Consider the following 27,498-nt stretch of genomic DNA (forward strand, 5'->3'; position numbering starts at 1 on the left):
GAAATAGACTCACAAACACTGCTGCATAACACACCCATTCAAGCAAACATCCAACCATACACCACAATCCAAAATGTTTACTTCCAAGGATATCTTATGACACAGTCCTTGTTACAAACTCTACAATCTTATCTGCATAGCCTAGCCAAAACTTCACATACAAACTCTACAAATGAAACAGTACACAAACTTTTGGGTTGTGGATATTTGATGGGTGTTTGATTCTATGGGTGTGCTACGCTGCGGTGGTTTGGCCAGGGCCTAAAGTCTTGGGTGCATAGCCTACAACCTTTGGCCATGCACCAAAGACTGTAGGCCCTGGCCACAACCACCGGAGCATAACACACCTATGCTTCCAAACATTTTGACTGTGGTATATGGGCTGCTTATAGGGGATATTAATTACAATCAATGCTCTACTAACAACCCAAACCCAACATCATACTAAAGTAAAATAGCCAGTAGTGCATTTATTATGTCCGAGGACATCAGGGAAGGCCATGGACATGGTGAACACATCAGGGGCACCTGCCACGTAATAAAATACAGTATTTGACCCATCTCTTACTCCCCAACCCTCCCCAAGCACTCCTGCACACCAAAACACTCCCCAAAATTGCATTTTGCCTCTGTTCGCCGCTGCGCTGTCGGCAGATCCAAGATGGCGGGCACATCAAAACAATGTGACGCACCTCATGCCTCACTCCAGCCAATCGGCGGACATGCTGCATGTCTGCGGACATGACGCAAGCCGCTCAGCCAATTGGTGTCCTGTCCGTGGAGCGAACAGGGAAGTGTGTCACTAATTTTTTTGCCTTACATTTTGGTCATTTAAAAAAAAAACTACTGGATGGATTTACACCAAATTAACAAAAGCATGCTTTCGGGACTAAGTGTCACGATCCATTACCCTGACCCCCTCAGGTAAAACAGCCCCCTGGCAGCAGCGGGGCTAAAGCACTTCACACTGGCCCCAAGGGCCTTAAAACTCCATCAGAAACATACATGGAGTCAGTCTTGGTGCCTTTGGCGCCAGGCTCATTATCAGGAATAAGATAATACCAGTGTTGGGCCTTAATACAACATGGAGGCCTATTACACAGCTCAGTTCTTTAGAACCAAGCCATGCAGTCTAGTGTTTTGGGTGTGGCTGGGCCTGGAACTACTTGGCCTGGAACTACTTGGCCTGGAACTACTTTACCTGGGCTATTTAAACCACACCCAAACAGCAGAACACGCTTCGTGTTATTCTGCACTCCTACAGCATAACGCTCACCATGTCCAGCTCCTGCTCATCTGCTTCTCCGGCGGCCCAATCCTGAAGCCCTAGATCCAGATTCCATTAATAACCTGGAAGAACAAGAACAGCATTAGCGAGCAAGACACTTACCTGTGAAGTAACCAGCCTTGAATCCATCCTGCGTTTCGCTTACCTCGCCCATCTCCGGAGTTCACCGCAACCTGCAAAGGTAAAGAAACAAGGACAGCATTAATAACAATTCTTATCTGGGCAAGCAGCGAGTCCTGGCAGCACCCTGTGCTTCTCTTACCTCGCCCATCTCCGGTTTCACTGCAACCTGCAAGGGAGAAGGAACAAGGTTAGCATTAACAAAGCACTTACCTGGGCAAGCAGCGCTTCGATTGCTCATCACTGTGGAATACCACCGCAACCTGTACAAAGAAGAGAAGAGAACAAAGGTTAGCAATTAACACCAATATACAGTGCAGCGCTCCGTGCATCAATAACTCACTGTGGTCTTCGCCATTGGCGCAGCAACTCCGAGATCGCAACCATCCCTGTGAAAACAAAAGAGACATTGTTAGGGAACAGCGTAGTGGAGCAAGAGGCCGAGAAAACAAAGGGAAAGAAAGAGACAGAATAAAGACGGAAAAGACATTATAACTCACCTGGAAGAAGCAGAGTCAGAGTCATAGCCGGTCTGGACCCGACATAAGGACACATGGAGCAGTGAAGCAACTAGGTGAACGGAACGCCCGCACCATCCACGCGCCGCTGCACAGAGATGCAGGACGGAGAGTTCAAAGAACAAAAACCTAAGGTGAGCAATAACCCCAAGGGGGGGGATTTGGACCAGAGGGAGGTGGGGGTCCACCCATCACAGAACAAGTATCTTAACCCTCCATTCTCCTGTTATAGGCGCTTCTCAATGTCTGGCACATAACCAAGCAGAGAGGGGTCCGGGATAGCGCTTAGACATCCATCCAGTATCGTGTGGCGCCCCTGTGGATACCAGGTGAGCGTAACACTAAGCCGCTGCTCCTGCTGCAAATTTGGTGGAAATTAGTCCAGCGGTTTGAGCTGTAGGCGTGCACAAAGTCTTTTGGGAAAGAAATAAAATTTCGGCCCCCCGAATAACTTTGCCCCCCCCGGACCAAATCTCACCAAAATTTGCAACACATTCAGAGTGGGCTACATACTTTTTTTGCAATGTTTGGTGAGGATTCGTCCAGGGGGAGCAAAGTTATAAGCCGCCCCAAAAGTGCTCTTCCTATGGGATTAGCAACTTAAAAATAACTACACAGCCACTACTGTGGGCTGTGTAATAAGAGTCCACCTGCAAGGAAAATGACTACAGCTGCCAAGACAGTGGCAATCTGAGGAGCTGAAAAACAAATTAAAGAAAGAAATGATAGCAGTTTCTAACACGTGTGGAAGAATGGGCTGTGCTGAAGTTGAGAAAAAAATGACCTGTTTAAAACTCAATTGTTAATGAAAGCCTGCTTACTTAGCAATGCAAAGGAATTATGTTAGTGGTAACAATACACACATAGGATATCTTCTGTCATAGGTTGGTTTAATTCAAGACCCAAAGTAAGAAATTAAACAGTTTAAAACACATATGCTGGAGTTGCAAGCTCTCAGAAAAACATGTTATTCCAGTTGCCAGCTAGGAAACATCTCCAAGGCAGGGAGAGACACCCTAAATCCAGGACACGTAGGTGCGAAGTGCCAGCTTGAAAAACTTTGAATGGGATAGGACAATGAAAGTTCAAATGCTCATCAGACATTCTTCTGTGCTCCAGGCTTGGTCAATAGCAGTCCTGGGACACTCACCTGTCAGGTGTGAAGGGACCATAAACCTTCAATTAAGACTGGAAACCCCCTTGCCTTGAAGGAAATGACAGCTGCTTGCAGTTGAAGGAAGGAAAAAAAATAACAGGATCAGGTAACAAAGGGACTGCCTTTTGGTTAAAGAGACTATGTTATAAAGAAACTTTAAAGCCTTTTTTTTCTGTTGCAAGAATTAGCAAAAACTTAAAAGTTCACAGTTTTTAATCTAATTCTTTGGGCTATAGTTTAAAACTTGTAGAACTCATTGCCGCCTGGGGAACAGAAGTTATGAAATATGACGAATTCCAAGGAAAGTATTAATGTGGCAAATATACAATTTTGTACATACATCCCTGGGGACAATTCACATTTGTGTATAAAATGGTGGAATTTTAGGCCAAATCTTTAATGTGTAAAATTACCAAAATGTATCAGAAAGGTGAAACAAGGTCGCACAGACTGGAAGTTTGGACTAATCTGTGCTGCACATCATATGTAACATGTGGGTATAATTTGCCAAGAGATTGCAAGTGTATAAATGTATGTTTTTGGCAAAATCATATTTTCAGTAAAGTAAATGTGGGAGTTTCTGGACATTGTAAACCTCACCTCATAAACCTGACATCATTCCCTTAGAAATCCAACCAGCAGAGAGCAAGGCAGAGATTATTACCTTTGCCCAATCTTATTGTTAGGGGCGTGTGTAGTAAAGCCTGCCCCTGTCAAATACTGTGATGATGTCATTGGGCATTATAAATAAGAGCCCCTGACAACACACAGGGACAGACTGATTCCTGACCGATTCCTGATTTCCTGCCCGGCGTCCTGTCCTGTTCCTGTCTTCATTTAACATTTATTCATCTAGACTCCAGATCCCAACCACAAGGCCAAACCTTGCTGATCTTGCTTCAGGTAGGCCTCAATTCTAAAATAATCCCCATAACCAAGGGAAATGCTGTGGTGTTTTGGGAAGCATCCTGAACTAACCTGGTTTACCACTCAATGCATGCTGCTGCTATCCTGTTCTTCTGTCGCCCTATCTTATCCAGTAACCAGAAGTTCTACCCGGTAACCAGTCCATGCCAGCTGATCCTGTCCCACTGATTTTGTACGGCTGAACTGTGTTAGACCAGATCTGTGTGGTGAACCAGAACCGCTGACTATCCAAAATCCAAACTAAAGTGGTCTGCGAGTAGGATCCATAGAACCATAGCATAACTTGCCTTGCCTTGCTTTGTTCCATCCCAATCTCTAAGTCATTCTATCCTTATCCTGATAACTTTTGCCTTGCTTTGTTCCATCCCAATCTCTAAGTCATTCTATCCTTATCCTGATAACTTGTAATATTGTCAAAATCATTCTTGAAACCCTGCATTTGATTCCTTGTGCTAGCGCCAACATCTTTAATAATTTTGTCTTGTAAAATCCTGAGCTATTAATCCTGTTTGGAGTGATCGGACTGGGTCCACCAGGGTAGGCGCTGAGGTGCTAGGGTTGAACTTGCGAGTCAACCCCAGAGCTTACTGTGTCTCAGTCTGGTAGCTTAGCCTGTATGCTCTAGTGTAGAGTAAAACTGTCCTTGTCAAAATTGATTTCTTTTCCTTTTTCGCGCCTTCATTTTCTCAAAAATGCACCTCACTAGATCTTGCGTAACTCACTCAATTTAACAGCTAGAGACCTCATTTCACTTCCATATTGTACCTACGATCCATAGCTACACCCCAACACAAAAACTGCATCTTACCCCGATTTACCATATTTCACCTGTTTTTATTAATAGCCATTTTCATCCAGGCGGGGACTTGCAAAAGTGTGTTACATTTCCAACGTGTCATTTTGATTATAAACTTTTTTCAATCTTCCATTCCACTTCGAATTGTATGCTTTTGCTCAATCCATTGCTTGTGATTGCTAGTATCGTTCCAGTGTTGCTCCTGTAAAGAATTGTTTTTGTTTCAAGCGTTTTAGACACATTCATTCATTCATTTATTCATCCATTTCTGAGTGTCATTTTTAGCATTGCCAGGGTTTAAAATCAGTTTTTCTCTCTTGTTTGGGGAGGGAAAGTCAGATTTGAATTCTGTTTTCCATCTATCATTCCTGATTACCTGCTGATTCCATTTATCCACATAAAATTGATTATTTGTGGGTTGTGGGAACCTTGCAGGGGGAAATTCTAACTCAAGTGCTATCTTACCTAAAATCAAAAAGTGCTCTTATTACCTGGTGTTTCGTAGATGTGTCAATAAAAGGTTAAACTAAGTGCATTGCTTACATTCCTTTTATCCCATATTAAAAATTGTATGATTTCTTTTAATTTTCAAATAAATAAATAAATATTATATTTTATCAACCAGCATGGTTCATGGTCCATTGTGACCTGGGGTATTTGAAAAGGGTGTGTGATATGAGTGGTATATCATCTCAATATTGATCTAATCTAACATAAGTATTTCAATCACACGCTGCATACTGGGCCGAGACTAAGGTGCGTGTCGCCTGATTGAAATCCTTAACGCACTGGCGGAAAAGCACCCTTCTGTGCAATTGTGCTTATAGAGTCAACAAGGGCTTTAAAAAACATGCAGCATTCAAATCTCCTTTGCAAACTGTTTACAAACTGTTTTGGTTCAAGTGATGGAGATTCACAAGCCATCACTTGTGCCAAAAATAAATGTGTACACTTACCCCTTCGCCCCACTAATCTTTGATTTGCTATTATTTGAGGAATTTGTATAGCGTTCCGGGCGGAATTAACCGCATCTAGGCGCAGGTTTTCAAGAATAAATATTCCAATTATGAAAACCAAAACACCTTGCGTGTTTAACACACATTGCTTAAAGAAGTAGGTTTTTAAGTATTTCCTGAAAGCTACTTTCTTTCATAAGTAATATTTAAATCCAGTTAAATCCAGTTAGAGTTTATGCAAAAAACCTATAATGTGTTTTGCACCAAAAGCATACTTGCAAGCATTTCAGAAAACTGGTCCCCATCTGAAAAGCCTAACCAAGCTCAGCTTCTTCTGCCTTTCCCCTTTTGGGTGCAGCGCCAATTGTCCTCCTTAAAGAGACGTGACGTGCATTTCTTAAAGCATACGTAGTTCCTAGTATACCTCCAATACATCTGATGTATAGTGGCGAGGTCAATCACTCTCCACCCCGCGTACATTACAAAAAAGAAACAAAAAGCTATGAGACATGTTTTGGCTGGAAAGAACGGTCCAGCATCTGTGTCCCATATTTTACATGAGCGTCTCTTTGATGTTTCCCGAGCTCAGCTACATCAAGCCTTTTCTGAAACAAAGATTAAATAGTGCATAGACAATAAAACACCGCCCCCAAAACGACGGCACCCATAAACCACATGCATAGTCCATCATTCAGCCGAGTCACCGCCGCTTCTATGCAGTGCATTTTTCACTCTCTAGACTGAAGTCTCCTTGCGAGTATTTCCTCTCCACCAGGTTGCCATTTTTGACCCGGTACATCATGTTTGAGATAAGGATTTCCACGTAGCAATTCCTACAGACGCATGCTCCGACCTAGGTGGGTCTGGAAGAGGACACGCCCTTTTCGGCGTCCCTTCCATTTCGTTAAGTTGTCTTGATTTTCCAATCTCATATTTTGACAAACTTCCAAAGGTGGATTCTTACGTGGCAATTTCTTTTTAAGCAGGGGAAAAAGGCAAAAAGAATTAAACCTAAAATGCATTAGCAACAGTGGCATTCAGATGATAATATACAGCTTTGTATGTTTTTAGGGTGGACACATGAATGGTATTGGGCCTCTTTCAGAGTTCGGCGCTATTAGATCTGCTATTTACTTTTACTGCATGCAGTAACTTGAAGGGTCTGCATTATTCAGAGTCATGCAGAACGTCCAGTTATGTGCCTTTTTGCAGGACCATGGGCCTCCATTGGGGAAATTCAACATGCCATCTGCTATAATGGTTTGGGAGGAGGGCATTTACTTCACATGCACTCTTTTGAGTTTCGACCATGGCACTTATATTTGCGCGGTAAAAGTGGCAATAATCATATTACCGCCACTTTTTCCTACAGCAACAACCTGTTGGCTGGAATTCAGCAGGTATGCACAGGAATGCGCATGTGCGAACGTGTGCTTGCTTATGCAGGACACAGTGGGCCTACTCAACTCTTCACCCTTCAGAATTCAGGAAACTGGGCACGATTAACCAAGGAAACGATAGTGCCTATTATTTACATACTTAGGCGAGGGCATAAAGTGCTATATGGAAACTTGATATTATTATTACTATTATACCTTTTTAAAGAGCAAAGGCACACAGGGAGCGATATGCATTTTAACCCCTCCCCCCCTAACTAAAAATGCAAGATTCCGGCATGTTCCTGGTTCCTTTACATTCATTGTACTAGAGAGATCATGTGAGACGGAAGCCTTCGGGTGTCAGAAAGTTTTAGGGTTGTCAAGGTCAAACTGAGTAAGGTGACCTTCAAACTGTGGATTTCTGCGAAAAGCGGCAAATGTATTTTTAGACCGTTTGAAGTCTTAGGATAGATCTACTTAACATTCAGACACAGACCGTGCAATGTCCTGCTTAATTCGCTGGTCAGTGTCTACAGATGGAAAATAACTTCTCGCAATATGGAAAGTATGGTAAGAGCTATTTACAGGCCGATTCATGGAATTAATGTGCGCTGAAATTTTCGCCGAAAGCGTGCGAATCGCAGTGCAAGTGCGGAAATCGCAGCGAAACCCGCACACAGCGATTCATGGAAGTCCATGCGCGTGTAAATCCCAGGATGTGTGCCAAAATTCTGTGTGGCGCACGCTGGCGCACACGTCTCCAAACAGCGTGTGCTATGCGCACAGCGAAATCGCACATAGCGCTGCGCACACAAAAAAAGTAGGCGGAACACGGGACGTGACAAGCGGAATGGGGAACAACGCGTGAAAATGTGGGCGTCACGGGGGAAGTACAGGAGGAAAATGCACGGAACGCCCACACGCACGTTCAAAACACGTATTCATGGAATCAAACGGGGCTAACGCTTGCACCAAAAAAGACGCGCTAATCCGGAAACACGTACGCCAGCAGGAAGCAGGCATACGTGGACCCGCGCAGCATAAAAGTGCGCGCAAACAACAAACAAGCTCAGACGCCAGGATCAATATACCGTTCCTAGCAGCAGTGGTCGTGGGATACCGCAGGAGGAGGAGGAGGATAGTCAGGTCCAGAATTTTTACATACAGAACCAGCCTTTTTGGGATGCCCGATGACCAGGTGTATGGGAGGTACAGGTTTCCACCTCACATAATACTCGACCTGGTCAGTGAGTGGGAGGATGACCTCACATCACCCACCCTCTGCTCCCAAGCACTCAGCCCCCTGGAGAAGGTCCTCAATGTACTGCACTTCTTGGCCACTGGATCATTTCAGTGGACAACTGCTATAGTGTGGGGGATGTCACAGGCCATGCAGTCACGCTGCCTGCACCAGGTGTTGGATATCATGACTGCACGCCCATCAGTCCGTAGGCACATATACCTGCCTAGAACACCTGCAGAAAGGCAGCCTGCCGTCCAGGATTTTTACGGGGTGGCACAATTCCCCAAAGTGCTAGGTGCCATTGATTGCACCCATGTGGCTCTACGTCCCCCCAGGGCATCAGAGCACATCTACAGAAACCGCAAGCACTGGCATTCCATCAACGTCCAGGCAGTATGTGATGCCAAGGGAATCATCACCTCAGTATATGCCAACTATCCAGGGTCCACCCACGACAGTTTCATTTACAGAATGTCAACCCTAAACCGGGACCTAGAAGCTGGGCAGCATGGCGATACATGGCTGCTCGGTGAGTATAAATGCCTCTGCACGTGCTTGCATGTCAGATACTGAGTAATGTCACAACCCCACAAATGATACCCATCATCACCTCCCCAGGGGACAGTGCCTACCCTCTGAGCACCCACAAGATGACGCCAATTCGGAACCCAACCACGCCACCCGAGGTAAGATACAACACAGCCCATATTGCAACCCAGGGCATAGTGGAGCGCACATTCGGAGTGCTCAAGTCACGCGTTCGCTCCCATGACCGTTCTGGTGGGCAGCTACTATATGCTCCCCCAGTAGTGTGCAGGATCATAGTGGCAGCATGTGTCCTGCACAACGTTGCAACACGCCGGGGCCTGCCGTGGTCATGGTGGTGCCCCCACATTCCCAAACACATGCACGCCCGCTGCGCATGGGAGGGGAAAGGGCACGTGGTGAGGCAGCCCATACGCAGCTGGTGGCTAATTACTTCACCTAGGATCACACCCCTGTGGAGTGCACATAGCCCTGGCACATACCAGCTGACAATAAATGATGGTGACATAAGGGACAGTCAACTGTCACTACCATACCAGCCTGAGATTGGTCACCTGGAAGTGCTACATTGTGTGCATCCCTACCTACTTAAAGACAACCAATGATGTGTGATCAAATGACACACATTCATGCTGCATGAATGACTACCCCCTTGCAAAATACAACATGAAAATAGTGCCATGTCACCTAACCCCTCCCCATCTCAGCTACCCAACACACTATGGCATGTCATGCAATGTGAAAGCAACCAAATGAATGCACAACACATGACACAAGTGTCACAAAGTGCACTGTCTGAAATGGAAACAGGCCACAGACAATATGCTCCCAGTAATCAATAAGAAACAGCACACATGAACAAATACTTACCAGCAACACAATTCAGAAACGGTGGCAAAATATGACAGTACAAATTCAAAGTAGTGCAAGTCTTACAACCTGAATACCCCAGCACATCGAGCCCTTCCAACTGTACAGTGTTACTGCCACGCAAATGTCTCAGTGTACTGCATACAACATGAACTCCATCTGCAAAGTAGAGCGCCTTGTGAAGACATGAGGAAGGAACCTGCAAATTAGGAGGAAGACATGGATGCACAAGCACATATCAATACACCATGCAGTGTAGAAAACAACACCAATATCCAGTAGGAATGTCTACAGAGTATTGACTACAGACTGCCCACACAGCTCATGCGAGCCCAACGTCACTGTGTAATTCACTGTCACTTGGTCACACCCTTTGCAAGCCCATGGTAACGGGAAGCAGGAGGGGTGTGTGTCTCACGAACCCAAGCATCTAACCCAAACTCAGGACAAGCCTGCATGTGCCCAGCCGGAATACAGTGGATGCCCACGGGAGCCACACAAGGCAACACACTGTAAAAAAAAAAATTATAAAAATCAAAAATGGCCATGTGGGGGCCATGGGGAGTGGGGGAGGCCACCCAGGAGGTTCGAGGACAGGATGCACACAACACCCACCTGCGTGGATGTTGCGAAAAAAAAAACCTCCTTGGGCTCATGGACTGCACGGCTATGCCATTGTGGGAGAACTGCTGTCGTTCTCCTCAGCCTCTGCTGCTGCATCAGGAGGTGGTGGCACTATGGGAGGCAGCCCACACAAAGCCCGGGTATGGTCCTCCATGGCAGCAAGCATGCGGGTCTGGAAGGTCTGATTCTGGAGGATTAATGTGCGATGATCCCCATGCAGCACCTCACGGGTTTCCTGCATTTCTGCACGCATGGCCGCGCGTGATGCCCGGATCTCCTCACGTGTTGCCTGCATCTCAGCTGAGAGCGAACGTGTGAGCTGCTCCAGCTGCTGTTCTGCCCTAAGATTAGTGGAAGCCCCAAGGTCAACCAGAGTCTGCCTGAGGGTATGTAGTTCTTCCCTCAGGTCTTCCCTGTGGGCCTAGGACTCTATTGATATCGATTGGCGCAGGGTCTCCAGTGCCGCCCGTCGGTCCCTGTTGGACGCCAACATGTCTACCTGTGTGATTGGCAAATGGAGTCTGTTGCCTGCTGTTGTTGCTCCATCTGCCTTTCAGGGGGGATAATGGAAGTGGCCACCCTCTCCATTGCCTGAGCCATCATTTCTACTGATGCTGTCTGTTGGGTTGCAATACCGTACATGGAGTTTTCCCATACAGTATTGCCTGGTGGCGCAGGGCCACCGCGTTGACGGGCACCACACCTGTTTGGGGCAAGGCGATCTGCACCTTGCTGTGCTGGCACTGCCTGAGGCTGCAGGACTGCATTCCCCCTCTGATCTGCTGGCCCAGGAACAGGATCAGATGCTGTGGAGTGTGACCCTGCATCCGTAACCACCAAAGGTGGACCTACCAACACTGACATCCCCATAGAGGGTTCTCCCCCTGGTGCAGGTGGGTTGGACAGAACAGAATCCCTGCCAGAAACACTTACCTGCGACGGTACATAAGTCTCATCATCCGATTCAGCACCCGAATAGAGGTCTGGGGAGGTGCACCCAGAAACACCCCTGGAGAGTATGGCCTGCAGTAACATTGGGTTCTCACCCAGCACCAAATCATGTTCCCCACTGGTGCCCCGTCGTGCCAGAGACTCCTCCTGGGTCTGCACCATCTCCTCAACCTCAACAGCATCAAGTGCGTCATCACCTGCAAAAACATGAAAGACAACAAATGGAAACAGGCATGAGCACCATAGCACAAACATAGGCCGTGACAAGCCACAGATCCAGTACATGATCAACACATGTCCCACATGACTATAACCCTGCCATGCATGCACTGTCAAAGAGTTGGAAGTGGAGTCAAAAAGGCAGACACTGGGGAGAGCAAGATGGAAAAGCAACACATTTGTAGCATGTTGGGTAGCACAGGCATCACACATCAGGGTGTGAGTGGCATGTCCAATATACATACATGACACATGCTACCACAAAGATGTCATGTAGCATATCCACGGTAAAGTACAAAACTACAGCAATATGTCAGTGATTGAGTACTGTCACACATCCATGTGACATCGACATGATGAGAAGATTAATGCTGAATAGTGTTTCAAAATATGCGTGTGCCACACACTGAAACACATCCAGTGTCCAAAAATACTGTCATTGTGGGCTGATCAATGGTTGGTCACTTTGACATCACAGGAAACATCTGTCATGTTCCACATGCAAACAGCCCCTTATAATAATTTTTATGCAGGCCAATACTCCATCAGCCTGAATGGTGTAATCATTAACATAACCAGTTAATAATAGTGCCCCAGTGTGGCCTGTAAACAATGACCGAAGCATATCACATATGTCGCAATAGGGCATAAAATTGTCTAGTAAAAAGGGGAGAGTGCAAACAATCAGCATGAATGAAGACTTACTAAATCAGACCAATGTAGTTGCAAGACAACAGTTCAAGGTAAAGTGCACAAATGTGGGCTTAATAGGCAACTGTGGCCAGAAGGCACGTGAATGTATGGGAGGAGGCACATGAGTGACCCATACCACTCAGGTGCACACACCCTCACATGGCACTCAATCTGAACCCGTCACCCAAGCAACATACACATGGATTACACACACATGCATGGGCACTCACTGGACAATGCATCATAATCAGGTAGTTCTCCCACGCCTTGCATATGTTCCTCTGTGACGAAGGCCCCAGCAACAGACTCATGTTCAGTGAGTTTGTTGTCCTCTGGTGGAGACCCACCGCCAGTCACCAGAGTAGCGGCATGATTTGAGGCCAGCTTGTTCTTTGCTCTGCGTTTCAGGTCATTCCACCGCTTGTAGCAATCATCAGCTGTGCGCCTCACAAATCCAAGGGCACTTAAGCGGTCGGCGATGATCTGCCAGTGTGCCTTACGTTGACCAGTTGTAGTCTTGGACCCTGCAGTCACCAGCATTTTGTGGCTACGCCGCTCTGGTCAGTAGGTGCAGAAGCACCGGTGGACTGGGTAGTAGGAGTGTGGGAATGCACAATGACCATAGGTCTTGTTGCAGGCATTGGTTGCAGGGTAGTGTTGGCAGGGGGAACATCAGTCTGATGGACCTGGATCGACACTGTTGTCGGGGGGAAATTCTGCCGGGGTCGGCTGGGCTGTCCGCGGACCTCCGGGCAGGGAGCAGGGAGGCCCCAACTCCTCCCGCGTATCACAAAAATGAGTATGAGGCGCACACAAGAAGCAAGGTGGTTCTGCTGTTTATTATACAAACGGCAGGGATGGGTCAAGGAGCGTACGCGTCCGTCCTGACACACACCTAATCGTGGGGCTCGCAGGCCCTTTTTACCTTGGTATGACGCGCTACTTGTGTCACCTTGAAAAGTTATCAAAAAACCTATCTCCACTCTGGATTGGTTACTTGAGTGGTAGGGTTAGTATAGCATACATATAGAGAAGGGTATTAGTGGCTGAGGGTCAGTCAGGTGGTATACCTGGGTTGTCCCTGCAATTAGATACATGAGAATTGTTACATGAAGACCCCTGAGGATTGGTCAATATTAATGGCGTCAGTGATAAGAGCCCCATGTTCTGATTGGTGCGCTCGCGAGCCTCCCATCCTGGGACCATTGCCGTTCCCAGCTCACGGTGTACCTGTCATTTGCAACAATGTTTCATTATGGGTACGTGCAGACAATGCGAGGACTTATTCATAGGCTGGAAGGCCGACTACTCCCACTGTCGCAGATGTCCATTGAGTCTTTTATTTGTATCTGCCTGTGTCTTGTAACGAGGGATCCAGGCGCCCCCGTTCTCTTAGCCTTGGCATCCTTTCAGGTTTGGCTTGGTCACGTGAGGCGGGACCGTGTTTGAGGCCGAATTCTGCACAATTAATATTGTTTTTCCCACTGTGTGCCTTGTTTAATTTGCAGGTGCGACCTTGACGTTGGTGTGCGGTGTGCGAGATTGCAACATTGTGGCTTGGCTGTCTGCCTTTCGCCGAGCTCATTCTGCAGGATCAGCAACCGGACTCTTGTTCATTTTAATGTTCATGGAAGCTCTTGCTTGCGGCCTACTTGAATCAGGTGCATAAATGGAGTCGTTGAGTGCACAGGCGCTTTAGGTTATAGGGTTTATGTGGAGCGTAAGCAAGCCATTTAGATAAGTTCATCGTGCGTCTTGCGTTTCTGCATCTTAAAAGCCTATGTGAAAAATAATAAAGATGCACGTCCGTGGATGTGTTCGTCACCTACGTCATAGCGTTGAGTATATTCTTCGTGTAGGTTGGTGTAGGAGTGTCCAGTGTGCATGGTCGTATAGGTGTGACCGTTGGCTAGGTCGTCATGGTATCTCTAACGATGGGTTGGTTTAGTCGAGTTGATCCATGTTGCAGGTGCCGGCCTGGGTAGGGCGAGCTGCTGGGCAGGTAGGGCAGGTAGGTGGTCACATCCGTAGGTTCCTGTACCAAGGTATTTGGTCGTCTGGTAAATGGGTAAACTCATCTCGAGGCGGGTGTCTAGGCCGTGATCCTCTAGGCCAAGGGCGAGAGGGGATTGGCGGGAGCCTGTTGTTCCATTCTCCCACTTCAGTCCCCCCTCTGGTCGACTTGTCGACCACAAACATATCCTTTTCTTTATCTCCTCTCACTCTCCATATTTTAGTTATTCCTCCCAAATGTCCATAGTGGTTGACATGGTCTTCAAATGACCAATACATGTATGCACAGGTCCCTCCAGGAGTGCAGTATACCCATTTCCCTATGTAGCTCCTTGGGTTTCTTGGGTTTTCGAGCTTCACAGATGGTGGGTCCAGGTGGTTGGTGGTGATTTGGTTGCGCAGCCTCTCTCTCTCCTGTATTATCATACCTGTGTGTTGGCCGTCATCTGCTGGCATCAAGGGGTGCATACCGGCCATTTCAATCATTTCATCTGTGGTGCGTGCCTTCCGGGCTTTCCAAAATCTTATTATGATCAGTGTAGCTCCAGCCAAAATAGTACATCCAACTATAATCTTTAGTCCATCTGACAGCCATGATGGCATCCATGACCATAATATTGAAAACCAACTTCCATCCTTTGTTACACCTTTACTTTCATCCATCATTTTAGAGTGCATCTGGGCCAATTGTGAGACTGCTTCTGTCAGTGTACCGTTGTCAGCATCATTGGCAGGGATGAATGTACAACATGATTGTCCTATCTTCGCGCAAACTCCTCCTTCCATTGCTGTGAGGAGGTCCAGTACATATCTGTTCTGAAGTGCCACCATCCTCACTGCGCGCAGTTCCTCTTTTATTGCGTTGAATCCATTCACTGTAGAATTGATGGTCATCATTAGTTCCCATCTAGTTATCTGGAGCCATTTTGCATTTGCGTAAGCCTGTAATCCCGGATGTATTATTGAGGAGAAGAACATTGCTGCTTTGCTAAATAGTCTGTGTTCTGGCGGAATTGAGGTGAGTGCTGTTTCTGATCTACCCCATAGGTAATTTCCTGTCAGAGGTTATCCTTGTCTTTTCTTTCTATTCAGGACAGTACTGTTGCTGTTGGTTTTGTTCTTTGGCCCCTTCTGAGGTTGTACAGATCTCTTCTTTCTCTCGTTCCCTTCATCCATTTTGGGGAAGTTGGCCAGATTCACGTGTTTATGGGGTACCACTAGTGATGGTACATTAACGTGCACTATTGTGCATATACCATTCCACAAGGGGGGCAGCGTGTGGTATGCCTTTTCTCCGCAGGCCCAGTAATGGTCCATTATCACTGCTGTTCCTGCTCCCCCCTCAGGTAGCTCCATCACACTTGCACAATTGGTGTTATATCCTACGTCCACCTCTCCTTTATGTTGGTAGCATACCTTAAGCGCAGTTAGCGGCAGTATTATTATTGGGTCTTCATCCTTCTCTATCCACGTGAGCATGGGTACGTACTTGATCCAAGTCGTCCAACATCTATGGTTGTGTCCATCGATAGTTGAAACAGTTTCTTTTGTTATCATGTTGCTGCCAACCACTCCTATCTCCCATTTGTTGTCCAAGTACACCTTCCCTGTTATCGTCACCAGTGGCCTCTCCCAACATCCTGTTTTACCAGGAACTTCAGTGGCATACCAATCACATGGTAGGTACTGTAGTGTTACCTTCTTTGTTTCTCCTTTTTCAGGACCACTTGTCATGTATCTGAAGGCTTCAGTATGTAAACTTTTCTTGTGGTAACTTAAATAAGTCTTGAGGAAGTTGTTTTCATATGTATATGAGTCTCGTGTTTTCCATACCAATTGCACCACTGTCCCTTGAAATCTTCCTTTCGTTTGGAACAGTGCCAGGTATATTATGCATCGTGCTGTCTTTTCATCTATTTCTGTAGCAACAAATGTTCGAGAAGCGCTCATGGCATATGGAATTAATGAGCAAACGTAGCAGCTGTCTTCTGTTGTCTGCTTACCTATGTGGGTCATGTGTTGATACCACATGTTGTTTGAGATGTGTGCTGAATCTTGTATATAGTTGTCAATACCTTTATTATCTGAGTATGTGCTGCGTTTAACTCTATTTTCTTTGTGTGGGATTATACTAATACCACCTGACGTAACACCTGTTGCAGCTGGGGGTGGGGGTATATTAGGTTTGGGTACAGCAACAATATTCATAGCATAGCTGTACTGCCATACAGAGGCAGCCAAGAACCCGGTGATCATCAAAATCCCTATCAATTTTATTACAAAGGCTAATTTCACCGGCATTTTGCTCTTACCTTGCTGCAGTCCGGCAGCTTATTCTTGCGACGTTAAAGTTGCCCGCCTGAAAATTCTCAATATGCTTGTTATTAGGGTTAGTGATTGTTTTTTAAGCCCTCCCTATCAGATAGTCATTCAGTGCCCAGGCGAAGAGCTGTTCCCATGCCACTCTAAGTGATCTATCTCTTAGGGCAGGCAAGTATGGATGGAGGTGGGTCATTGAATATTCTATGGCCAAGAGGAATGCTGTGTAGTAGACACGTACCCTTCTTTTGTTCAGGTACGTTGGCCTTCTTACTTCATATAAAAATTGGTGTGACAATTCTTCTGGGTAGTTATCGTCTGAGGGTACCATCTACTCCTGGGCAGTGAATTTGTTAGTTAGCTTACTTTCTTAACAGTACAATAATACGCAGTACCTGCATGTGCGAGAGAAAAGAAAAAGAGAACATTCAAGTGTTTACATGTGTATATGTGCAAAACAATGTCCTTCAGTTCGGTCGTTACTGTAGTGGGTAGGGGGTCAATGGACAGAGGGGCAGAGGGTTTGGGTCTTAGCTGGCAGAAGTCTCTTTACTCTTTGATCGTGTGACCATGGGGTGGGTGGGTCCAATAATTGTCTCTGGGGGATCTGGGGTTTGACAGGGTATGGGGACACTTAAGCCGTCAGCAATGGCAGAAGTCTCTTCCTCCGTTGGTGACGCTGTTGTTGTTCTTCCGATGGCCCTGTCGGTGGCGCTGGGGCGGGTCTGGAGTTTGTAGATCTTTACGTCATGTAGGTGATTCCAGGCACGTTTGTCCTGTAGCTTTACCGCTCTCGTTGATATCTCCTCTACCAGATGGGGGCCAGTGAAACGTGGACTGTTCCACTTCCTGTTGAAATTGCGGAGTAGCACGTGGTCACCTTTAGCAATTTTACACACTCTTTCCTTTTCCAGTTCTTTATCCGCGTCTTCTTGTTGATCGCTGTTAGACCCGCCCCGTGTGCGCTCGAGCTGTTGAGACACAAACACTACACTAGTAATCAAAGAAGACACATATTGGTACATTTCATCACCAAAAACAGTGGCAGTACTATCTTGGTCTGTGAATGCTCTTGATGTTGGCGTCAGAGGAAGGCGCATTTGGCGTCCGGTAACCACCTCGTGCGGGGTGAGGTGGTGGTCGGAGCCCGGCCTATGTCTTAGCTCAAATAGGGCTAACGGAAGGCAATACAACCAACTCTTTTTTGTTGTTTGCTGTATTTTTGCAATTGCCTCCTTTAGTAGGCCATTCAGGCGTTCGCATACACCGTTGGCCTGTGGGTGGTATGCACATGCAAATTTATGCTTGATGCTCAATAAGGACGTGATGTGCTGGAACATTTCGTTTGCGAAATGCGGGCCATTATCTGACCGCAGTACCTCGCACACCCCCCACCTGGGGAAGACCTCCCTTACTAGAAATTTAGCTGCTCTGAATGCATCTGGGTGTGAACATGGCCCTGCTTCGATCCACCTCGAAAATGGGCATACTACTACAATCATATACCTGTTTCCTTGACATACGTTGATCATATCAACATAGTCAATATGGAGATGTCGGAAGGGTCCCTCTGGCCGGGGTATAGTACCTTTTATCACCTTCAGAGTGTGACCAGCCGTAAACTGTTGACATGTGAGACAGTTACTTATGAAATTTGACACATGAGAATTTAACTCGGGGTAAAACCAGTCTTCCCTAATTCGTGCTGCAATTACTTCCTTGCCTGTATGGGCCGGGTGGTGTAGTTGTCTCAGGGCGGTACCTTGTAGCTCCATTATCTGTGTGGCGGGGAGATGGGTGTACCCTTCTCTTATCAACATCTCCTTAGCCATTCCCCTCCCTCTCCCTCTGTCTGACTCTGGGGGGTTCCATATCTCACCAAAGTATGCAGCATACTTCGCATGTGCGTCTGCCGCTGCATTCCCTCTTGAGACATGATCTTCTCCATTGGTGTGTGCGGTACACTTGACCAATGCTAATTCCTGGGGGTTGTTTATTACTTCAATTAGTTCAGCCAATAAAAGAGCATGTTGCACTGGAGTGCCGTCAGCTCTTCTAAACCCTCTTCTTTTCCATTTTGACAGCCCTGAGTGGACAGTGGACGTAACATATGCGCTGTCAGAATATATGGTCACTCGTTTATTAAAGCTTTCCTTCAACGCCAAGATCAGAGCAATTAGCTCTGCCACTTGAGCAGAGTAATGCTGTGGTAATTGCACACATTTCATTGCCACACACACCGGTACCTCCATCATTTTTACCACCGCTGCCCCAGTCCTCCTTACCCCATCTTTTTGGTAAATTGTTGATTACCCATCAATGAACAGGAGCTCACCTCCCTCTAGTGCGTTTTCTTCAACTTTTCTAGCACATGAGTACATTTCAGTGGTTTGCGTACAATCGTGTGCATAATCTCCTTCCTCAATTACTTCTGCTAAAAACCTTGCAGGGTTGACCGTGCTACACCTAACAATTGATAGTTCAGCTCTAGATAAGATGATCTCATGACCTGATGCCCTCTGCGTGGTTAGGGTGGACTTGGGTTTATTCAATATTGCAAATAGTGCATGTTCCACAAATAGTGTGGTTGGGCACCCCATGGTTATTGCTGACGCTTTTTCTACCGCAAAAGCAGCTGCGGCGAGACCTTGTTCGCAAGGGAAATGACCCAACGTTACAGGATCTAAGTGGCCGCTGTAAAATGCTACTGGTTTGTAGCCCATGCTTGTTTTTTGAGCCAACACTGCTTTCATCACTGCTGAGTCGCAATGTGAAAATATGAAAAATTGTCACTCATAATCTGGGGTGGCCAGTACTGGGGCAGTTGATATCGCATCTTTCAGCTCATCAAAAGCCTCTTTCATTTCCATTGTCCACCCCAACTGTTTCTCCCCTTTGTTAGCTTCTTTTAACCCCTCAAGCAGGGGTCCTATGTATGAGCTGTAATCAAATACCCATGCTCTACAGTAGTTGCACAGACCTAGGAACTGCTGCAGTTCCCTCACTGTTTGTGGCAATGGCGTTTTTGAAATGGCCTGTGCTCTTTGTGGTGCAATCTTTCTTCCATGTTGGGATATGAGCTGACCAATGTAAAGTACCTGTTCCTGACAGTACTGTAACTTTTCCATGTCTACCTTGTAACCTTTTTCAGCCAATATTGTCAGCATCTTTAATGAGTCTTCTCTGCATCTTTTTTCGTTTGTGCTGCAAATTATTATGTCGTCTACATACTGCAACACTGTGCTTTCTACTTCAATGTTACCCAAATCCATTTGTATTTCTCTGTTGAATATTGAGGGTGACTCACAGTATCCTTGTGGCAATCTAGTGTGTTTCCACTTTGTGTTTCTGTACGTGAAGCTTGTCAAATCTTGTGAGTCTGGGTGCAATGGTATTGAGAAAAAAGCATTTTTAAGGTCGATCACTGTAAATCGTGATGCTTCTGCTGGAATGCCACACAATATTGTGGCCGGGTTTGCTGCTATGGGGTACTCTGCTTCCACTATGTTGTTCAAGGGCCTGAGGTCCTGTATGAAGCGCCAAGACCCCCCTTTAGCCTTGCGCACTGGGTATACAGCTGTGTTGCATGGTGATTCTGATGGGACCAGTATGCCATTATTTATGAGGGCCGTTATGGTTTCATATATGCCCTCATCTGCCTCTTTTGATAGTGGGTACTGTTTTACTCTGGGGAGTATTGCACCTTTTTTCAATTTTATCCTTACACCCCCTATACTTTTTATACATCCTACGTCATAGGGGCTAGTAGTCCATAGTGATGTGGGTACCTTTGTCATATCCTCCTCAAAGAAGGGAACTGGGGTGGATGCGGGTGCCTCAAGTGCCATTGTAATTTTTTTGTGCCACTTGTTTATACGCCACTCTTAGCCATATCGCCACACTCATCATAAACACCATTTCACCTTCCTCCTTTTCTTCTGAGGAGAGCTCCTCGTCTGACACCTGGGTGAGTCTACATCCCTCTGCTAGTGCTATTACTGCTCTCCATGCTCTTCCTTCGCTGTCTTGGGCATGCACTGCAATGTAATCAGCTGTTGCTATGATGCTCTCTATGTTCACTGAAATCACCTTTCCTTCTGGTTCATTGGCTGGAGTTTCTGGTCTGAACAAATAGGCTGCTGGCCTCCTCCAGATCTTTCCTTCTATCCCTGGCATCCAGGCAAATGCCATGTCTGTCCCGTACTGGAATAGTTCACCATCAACTGGCTCAGCCCTAATCGCTGTCTGTCCGCAGTATGCTTGCATGATTTGTCGTGCTGTGAGCATGTTGATCCCTGGAGTAGAGCAAATTATGCCGTCTTCCGTAAAGGAGATCGTCATATTCAACCTGTTCATGATGTCTCTCCCCAGTATATTTACTGGTGAGGCCCTAGAATATAAAAGTGGGACAGACATGTCGCAATCCCCTATTGATAAGGGAACGTTATCAGTAAAGGGAACCAACCCCCTAGCCCCAGAGAATCTTTGGGTGTTCATGGCTTCGCCTGACATCTTAAACTTACCTTCCCTTATGCAAGACCGGGTCGCCCCGGTATCAACAAGGAATGACAACTTTTTGTCACCTATCGTTACCTCTATGCGTGGTTCCTCTGCACTATTAGGGGTTACTGACAGGATGGGACACACCAAGGCCGTCTGTGGGCTGTCCTATTGAGGGTACAACGATTGGCCGTTTCCTGTGTAAGGGTTGTGTCCTAGTACTGTCACCCTACCCAGTTGTGTTTGTTGTACTTGGGGTTGTTGTATTGTCGCTACCTGTTGTTGTTGCAGTGCGAATGCCTGTGGCTGTTGTTGCGTTACTAGTTGTTGCTGGTCATTTCCCAGTTGCAACGTCTGCTGTTGCTGTATCCCCTGCTGTTCCTGTGTGGGCCTTAGTTGTCCCTGCTCGCTCCATGATGGTGTTCCTGGTCTTACTCTACACGTGCGTGACATGTGCCCTACTAACCCACAAATCCAACACACTGGTGGTTCCCTACTCTGCCATGGAAAGCTTCCTGTGTTGTCCTGGTATACTGGTTGACCGGTGGGGTAGGAATTTCTAAGTCCTCCCACCTGTTGTTGTGTGTTATATCCGTATCCTCTCCCTCTCATTATTCCTCCTCTTCCCCTGTTGTAGTTATAATACCCAGCTCCTGGCATTGAGTATCCTCCTCCCAAGTTGGTCGTGTATGGTTGAAGTGGCGGCATCTGTTGTGTTATAGTCTGGGAGGGGTCTTGTGCAGCCACTACTTGTGTGGGGCTTTGGGTCATTGTTGCAGGTGTAGTTATTAGTGCCCCTTCCATTGTGTATTTAGTAAGTTTTTTCTGTACATGTTTAGCCTCTTCCGCTTTCCTGTCCTCTTCCTTTTGTTTCATTTTACCTTGCCATGTCCTACAATGATGTACTATTGTCAGTTGTATTTCTGGCCATGCTTTTGCTTCCATACCCACCACTTTCTTCAGTTGTTTCTGAACTCCTTCTGGGAGCCCTTGTACCAGTATATGATAGAATATTGCTGGTGTTTTGTCCCATTGTTCTCTAGTTTCCATGCGCCACTTCTCTTGGATTTCCTGGATATAATCAACAGGATCTTCGTTCTCACGCATCTTGCGTGAGGTAATTGCTCCTATGTCTGATGTGTCTGGGTACTGTACCCTTAGTGCCTGCCATAATGCATGTCTGCAGTTTGCGAATGGTGCCCCATCGTGTGATGTGTTGGTTATTGTTACCCCAGTAAATCCCGCTCTTTTCCAAATGTCATCCGCTGCATCCCCTAATATGGATATTAGAAGGCCCTTTACATCCCCCACTGCCAGTTTCTGTCCTGCGGTGTGTTTTTCCATTTCATATATCCATTTACCTGCACCTCCACTTAATGATGGGAGCCTGCACTTTATATTTTCTTTGTCTACATGCTTCCAAGGGACATATTGTGGTCTCACCCCTCCCCTCTCCAGAAGTGGCATTAAGTTGTGTCTCGTTATCTCCCTTGGGTTCCATAAAATTGAGTCCCCACACCCCTCCTCTTCTTCCCTCTCTCTTATATCGTCTATTCCGTCCGAAGTTCCCCTGCTCGTAACTCTTTCTTCTCCATCTTTTCCCCTTCTTTCATCATCTCCTGTATTTAATGTGGGCGTGTGTATTCATCCTTCCTGCCTACGTCTAGGGAGGTCGCTAAGCCTACCTACATAAGGTGTCATTTCGTTTGTGAAAGGCGCGAGTTTAGTTGTACGTAGTGAGCGTGGGGTAGTTGTCTGAGGGTAGGATGGTGAGGGTGTGGCTTCATGTATCTGTCTTTTCGCTATTCCTCGCTCTTCCCCCTCACTTTTCTCCAGTTCATCCTTTCTCATACATATCCATTGTGAGTCTGTATTGGTCCGAGTGGTGTACAGTTTATCTAGGCTTTCCCTGTCACTGCTTCCTCCTTCCTTCTCCATTCCTTCTTCTTCCTCACTACAAAAGTCATCTGTATGTGACTGCCCCCACTCTGTCTTTCTCCCCTTGATAGTTACTGTTTTTAAGTCTATTAGGTCTGTCTCTCCCCTTTCTTGCCTCCAACTTGTCGGGGGGGAAATTCCGCTCCCCCTTGTGCTGATGTTGTTGCTACTTCTCTATCTCTATATGCATACCTCCTTTCTTCAATCTCTCCTCTCCTATCTTCTCTTTCCCCTCCATTTCTCTCTTCCATCTCTCTACCAATTTCCTCCCTTTTCCTTTTTAATTCCTCCATTACTTCACTACTCATCTTTCCCAATACCCTTTCATCCTCTTCCTTCCTTTCCCTTCTCACCCTCTCCCTTTCTAATATACTCTCTATCACCCTCCCTTCTTCGTATTTCCTGGTTGTTTCTGATAGTAATCTCTTCTTCCACATTGCCATTTCTTTTTCTTTCTCTTCTTCTTCCTTTTTCCTCTCTCGTAGTACTGCTCTTGATACCCTTTCTGCTGCTGCTTTTACCCTTTCTGCTTCTCTCCTTTGCTCCTCATTTCGTTCCCTTATTCTTTCCAACTCGTTCCTGCCTTCTTTCCTTTCCCTTGCTCTCTCTCTTTCCTCCCTCTCGAGCTGTTTGATTAGTTCATTCTGTTCATCCCTTAGCTCTGCTAGCCGTTCCTCCAAAACCTCTTCCTTTCGTCTTATCAGCTCTTCTCCCCTTATTTCGCTCTCCCTGGTATTATCCTCGTCCATCTTCCTCACTACCTCCCTCTCTTCTCCGGTTAATGTACCTTGTAACTTTAATAGTATCTGTGCAGCTACCCACTCGTCATTTCCTATTTCCTCAGTTTGCTCTTCTCCAGTCCTCCCCTCCCCCTCTGGCATCTTCCTATAGGCTGATCCCGTCGTACTAGTCCGCTCCCCTTTGTTGTGGACACCCGTCACCGCATATGGTGGTGGGCTGTATGTTGGGTTTGAGTACCCCTCAGCCGCCCTCAATTGCTCTCTTCCTATTTCTCCGAGTTCTCTTAAAGGGTACAACCCTCCCCCCTTTGTTTTCACTACCTTTGCTAGGGTTATATCATCGCTCTGTTCCTTTTTTAGTTCATTTTCTTTTGGGTTGTTATTCTTTTCTCCTCCCTCTTGTCCGTTCCCCGTGTTCTTTGGGCCTTCACTCTCCTTCTCCCCACTCTCTTCTTCTTCCTTAATCTCTTTTTCTTCCAATGTTTCCCCCACAGTGAACATTCCATTTGGTCCTGGTCGGGATCCCTGGAACATCCGCCATAAGTTAAACATCTCCACATGGTTTGTCAATTTCTTCCCCTTGTATGTATTATGCAGATGGTTTAATAGTGAATGTTGGGTATATGGATCGAAGCTACCATTAGGCGGCCATGGTGTTGTCATTTTATTGTCCGTCCCCTGTGTCCATTCAATGCTATACTTGATCAATTTCTCCCGATGGGGTGACAGTGTTTTGCATATGTGCTGTAGTGGGGTAGTGAGGGTGTTCCCCCACCCTCCCGATCTTGCTCCGTGTGACATAGCAGCGCTCCACTTGCTGTCCTTCCCCTGTTTGGTAGCTGTTATTTTACTAACTCCTACAATACACAACCTTTTACCTTTACCTGGCCCTGTGAGTTTGGGGACTTGCGATAGTCCGCTAAGGAAAATTATTAAAATATAGTATTTACATCTCCATATTCTTTTCTTCCTTGTCTTCCTTTACAGAACACCCTTGCGGCCCCCTGCCGCCGAGGCGTACGTAACCCCCTACGGCTGCGTACCCCTTGTGACGTTCTTATACAATCGTCCTATTTTCAGTTGCTCCTCCTCCCTCTTCTACCCTGGCCGTGGCCGGCGTTCTCCGTGCGCAGCCACGTCCCCCGTTTCTCCTTTTCTCCGATCGCCTCGTTACCGTTTATCTCCGTTTCCACTCCCTTACCACAACTCTCTTCCCCACCACCCTCCGAAAGAGAGATGCCTTGTGCTCGGGATATCCTATGAAAGCCCTACTGGTGACGTCACCGATCTCTTCAAACTATTAGTCAGTTCTTAATACACTTGCACTCTACCCCCGTTAACCCCACAGCTGTCTTCCTGTCACGCCTGGAACAAGTTAATCAACAATATATATATAATCGGACTGCGCATGCTGCGTCGCCTCGCGTGTGATACGCCCCTCGACAGGAGGGCTTAACCAGCCAATTATCTTCCGTATTGGGCAACCAACTAGCTACCGCCTACAAGGAAACGTCATCTACCTATCGAGTTTCTTGCTCGATCAATAGGGATCCTCATCTACTCAATGATCAATAATCACCAAATCGTAGGAAACCGCACATACACACACCTGTACACGTAGTCGCGACCTAGGCCAATCAGTGTCTATGAGCGGCCGCACGTGATGTTTTCGTGCTCCGCCCCCCTCTTTCGCGTAGCGTAGCTGACTGCTCTCGGACTCGTTCGGCTACCATTCATTTCATAGCCAACACTAAATTGTCAAACCTTCGCCGCGCACCTGTGCAATACCTCCCGCCTCCCTTATTTAATTCCTCCCCCCTCCCTCACAATTTCACATTGCTTGTTGGGTGTGGCATACTCACCAAGTTCTCTTGATGCGGGGCCGCTCGACTGCGTGCACCCCTCCAAGCGGCTCGCCACCTCCTCTCGTCTGGACTACGTCTGGACACTCGCCAACCGCGGGCGGGATACTTCTCAACCGGCTCCCGAAGGCCAATATCCAGATTGCGCTGTCCGGTCTTCTCCCAGTTCCGCGATGGTCCTGTAGTCCTCAGAAGGGGGCAGCGGCAGAGGGGGCCGCGCCGCCGGGCCTCCTCGCAGCGGGAGCACTCGGAAAAATAAAAATAAAAGTAGACCTTAAACAGATCTCAGCAGTGCCTCCAACTTGTCGGGGGGAAATTCTGCCGGGGTCGGCTGGGCCGTCCGCGGACCTCCGGGCAGGGAGCAGGGAGGCCCCAACTTCTCCCACGTATCACAAAAATGAGTATGAGGCGCACGCAAGAAGCAAGGTGGTTCTGCTGTTTATTATACAAACGGCAGGGATGGGTCAAGGAGCGTACCGTCCGTCCTGACACACACCTAATCGTGGGGCTCGCAGGCCCTTTTTACCTTGGTATGACACGCTACTTGCGTCACCTTAAAAAGTTATCAAAAAACCTATCTCCACTCTGGATTGGTTACTTGAGTGGTAGGGTTAGTATAGCATACATATAGAGAAGGGTATTAGTGGCTGAGGGTCAGTCAGGTGGTATACCTGGGTTGTCCCTGCAATTAGATACATGAGAATTGTTACATGAAGACCCCTGAGGATTGGTCAATATTAATGGCGTCAGTGATAAGAGCCCCATGTTCTGATTGGTGCGCTCGCGAGCCTCCCATCCTGGGACCATCGCCGTTCCCAGCTCGCGGTGTACCTGTCATTTGCAACAATGTTTCATTATGGGTACGTGCAGACAATGCGAGGACTTATTCATAGGCTGGAAGGCCGACTACTCCCACTGACGCAGATGTCCATTTTATTTGTATCTGCCTGTGTCTTGTAACGAGGGATCCAGGCGCCCCCGTTCTCTTAGCCTTGGCATCCTTTCAGGTTTGGCTTGGTCACGTGAGGCGGGACCGTGTTTGAGGCCGAATTCTGCACAATTAATATTGTTTTTCCCACTGTGTGCCTTGTTTAATTTGCAGGTGCGACCTTGACGTTGGTGTGCGGTGTGCGAGATTGCAACATTGTGGTTGTGGCTTGGCTGTCTGCCTTTCGCCAAGCTCATTCTGCAGGATCAGCAACCGGACTCTTGTTCATTTTAATGTTCATGGAAGCTCTTGCTTGCGGCCTACTTGAATCAGGTGCATAAATGGAGTCGTTGAGTGCACAGGCGCTTTAGGTTATAGGGTTTATGTGGAGCGTAAGCAAGCCATTTAGATAAGTTCATCGTGCGTCTTGCGTTTCTGCATCTTAAAAGCCTATGTGAAAAATAATAAAGATGCACGTCCGTGGATGTGTTCGTCACCTACGTCATAGCGTTGAGTATATTCTTCGTGTAGGTTGGTGTAGGAGTGTCCAGTGTGCATGGTCGTACAGGTGTGACCGTTGGCTAGGTCGTCATGGCATCTCTAACGATGGGTTGGTTTAGTCGAGTTGATCCATGTTGCAGGTGCCGGCCTGGGTAGGGCGAGCTGCTGGGCAGGTAGGGCAGGTAGGTGGGCACATCCGTAGGTTCCTGTACCAAGGTATTTGGTCGTCTGGTAAATGGGTAAACTGATCTTGAGGCGGGTGTCTAGGCCGTGATCCTCTAGGCCAAGGGCGAGAGGGGATTGGCGGGAGCCTGTTGTTCCATTCTCCCACTTCACTGTCCTGGCTGCGAGAGCCAGAGCTGGGGCGGATGGAGCTGCAGCTGCCCCTGCAGCCTCCCCACCCTGCCTACT

The 27,498-nt window shown here is 47.0% G+C and overlaps 1 pseudogene; it reads right to left on the bottom strand.

Annotated features, from left to right (window-relative positions):
• LOC138515290 (signal recognition particle subunit SRP72 pseudogene) overlaps positions 1–27,498 on the bottom strand; it is a 90,946-nt pseudogene that overhangs the window by 36,094 nt on the left and 27,354 nt on the right.

Source organism: Ambystoma mexicanum, chromosome 6q, assembly GCF_040938575.1.
Source record: "Ambystoma mexicanum isolate Mex_15411 chromosome 6q, UKY_AmexF1_1, whole genome shotgun sequence".
In the NCBI taxonomy this organism is placed as follows: Eukaryota; Metazoa; Chordata; class Amphibia; order Caudata; family Ambystomatidae; genus Ambystoma; species Ambystoma mexicanum.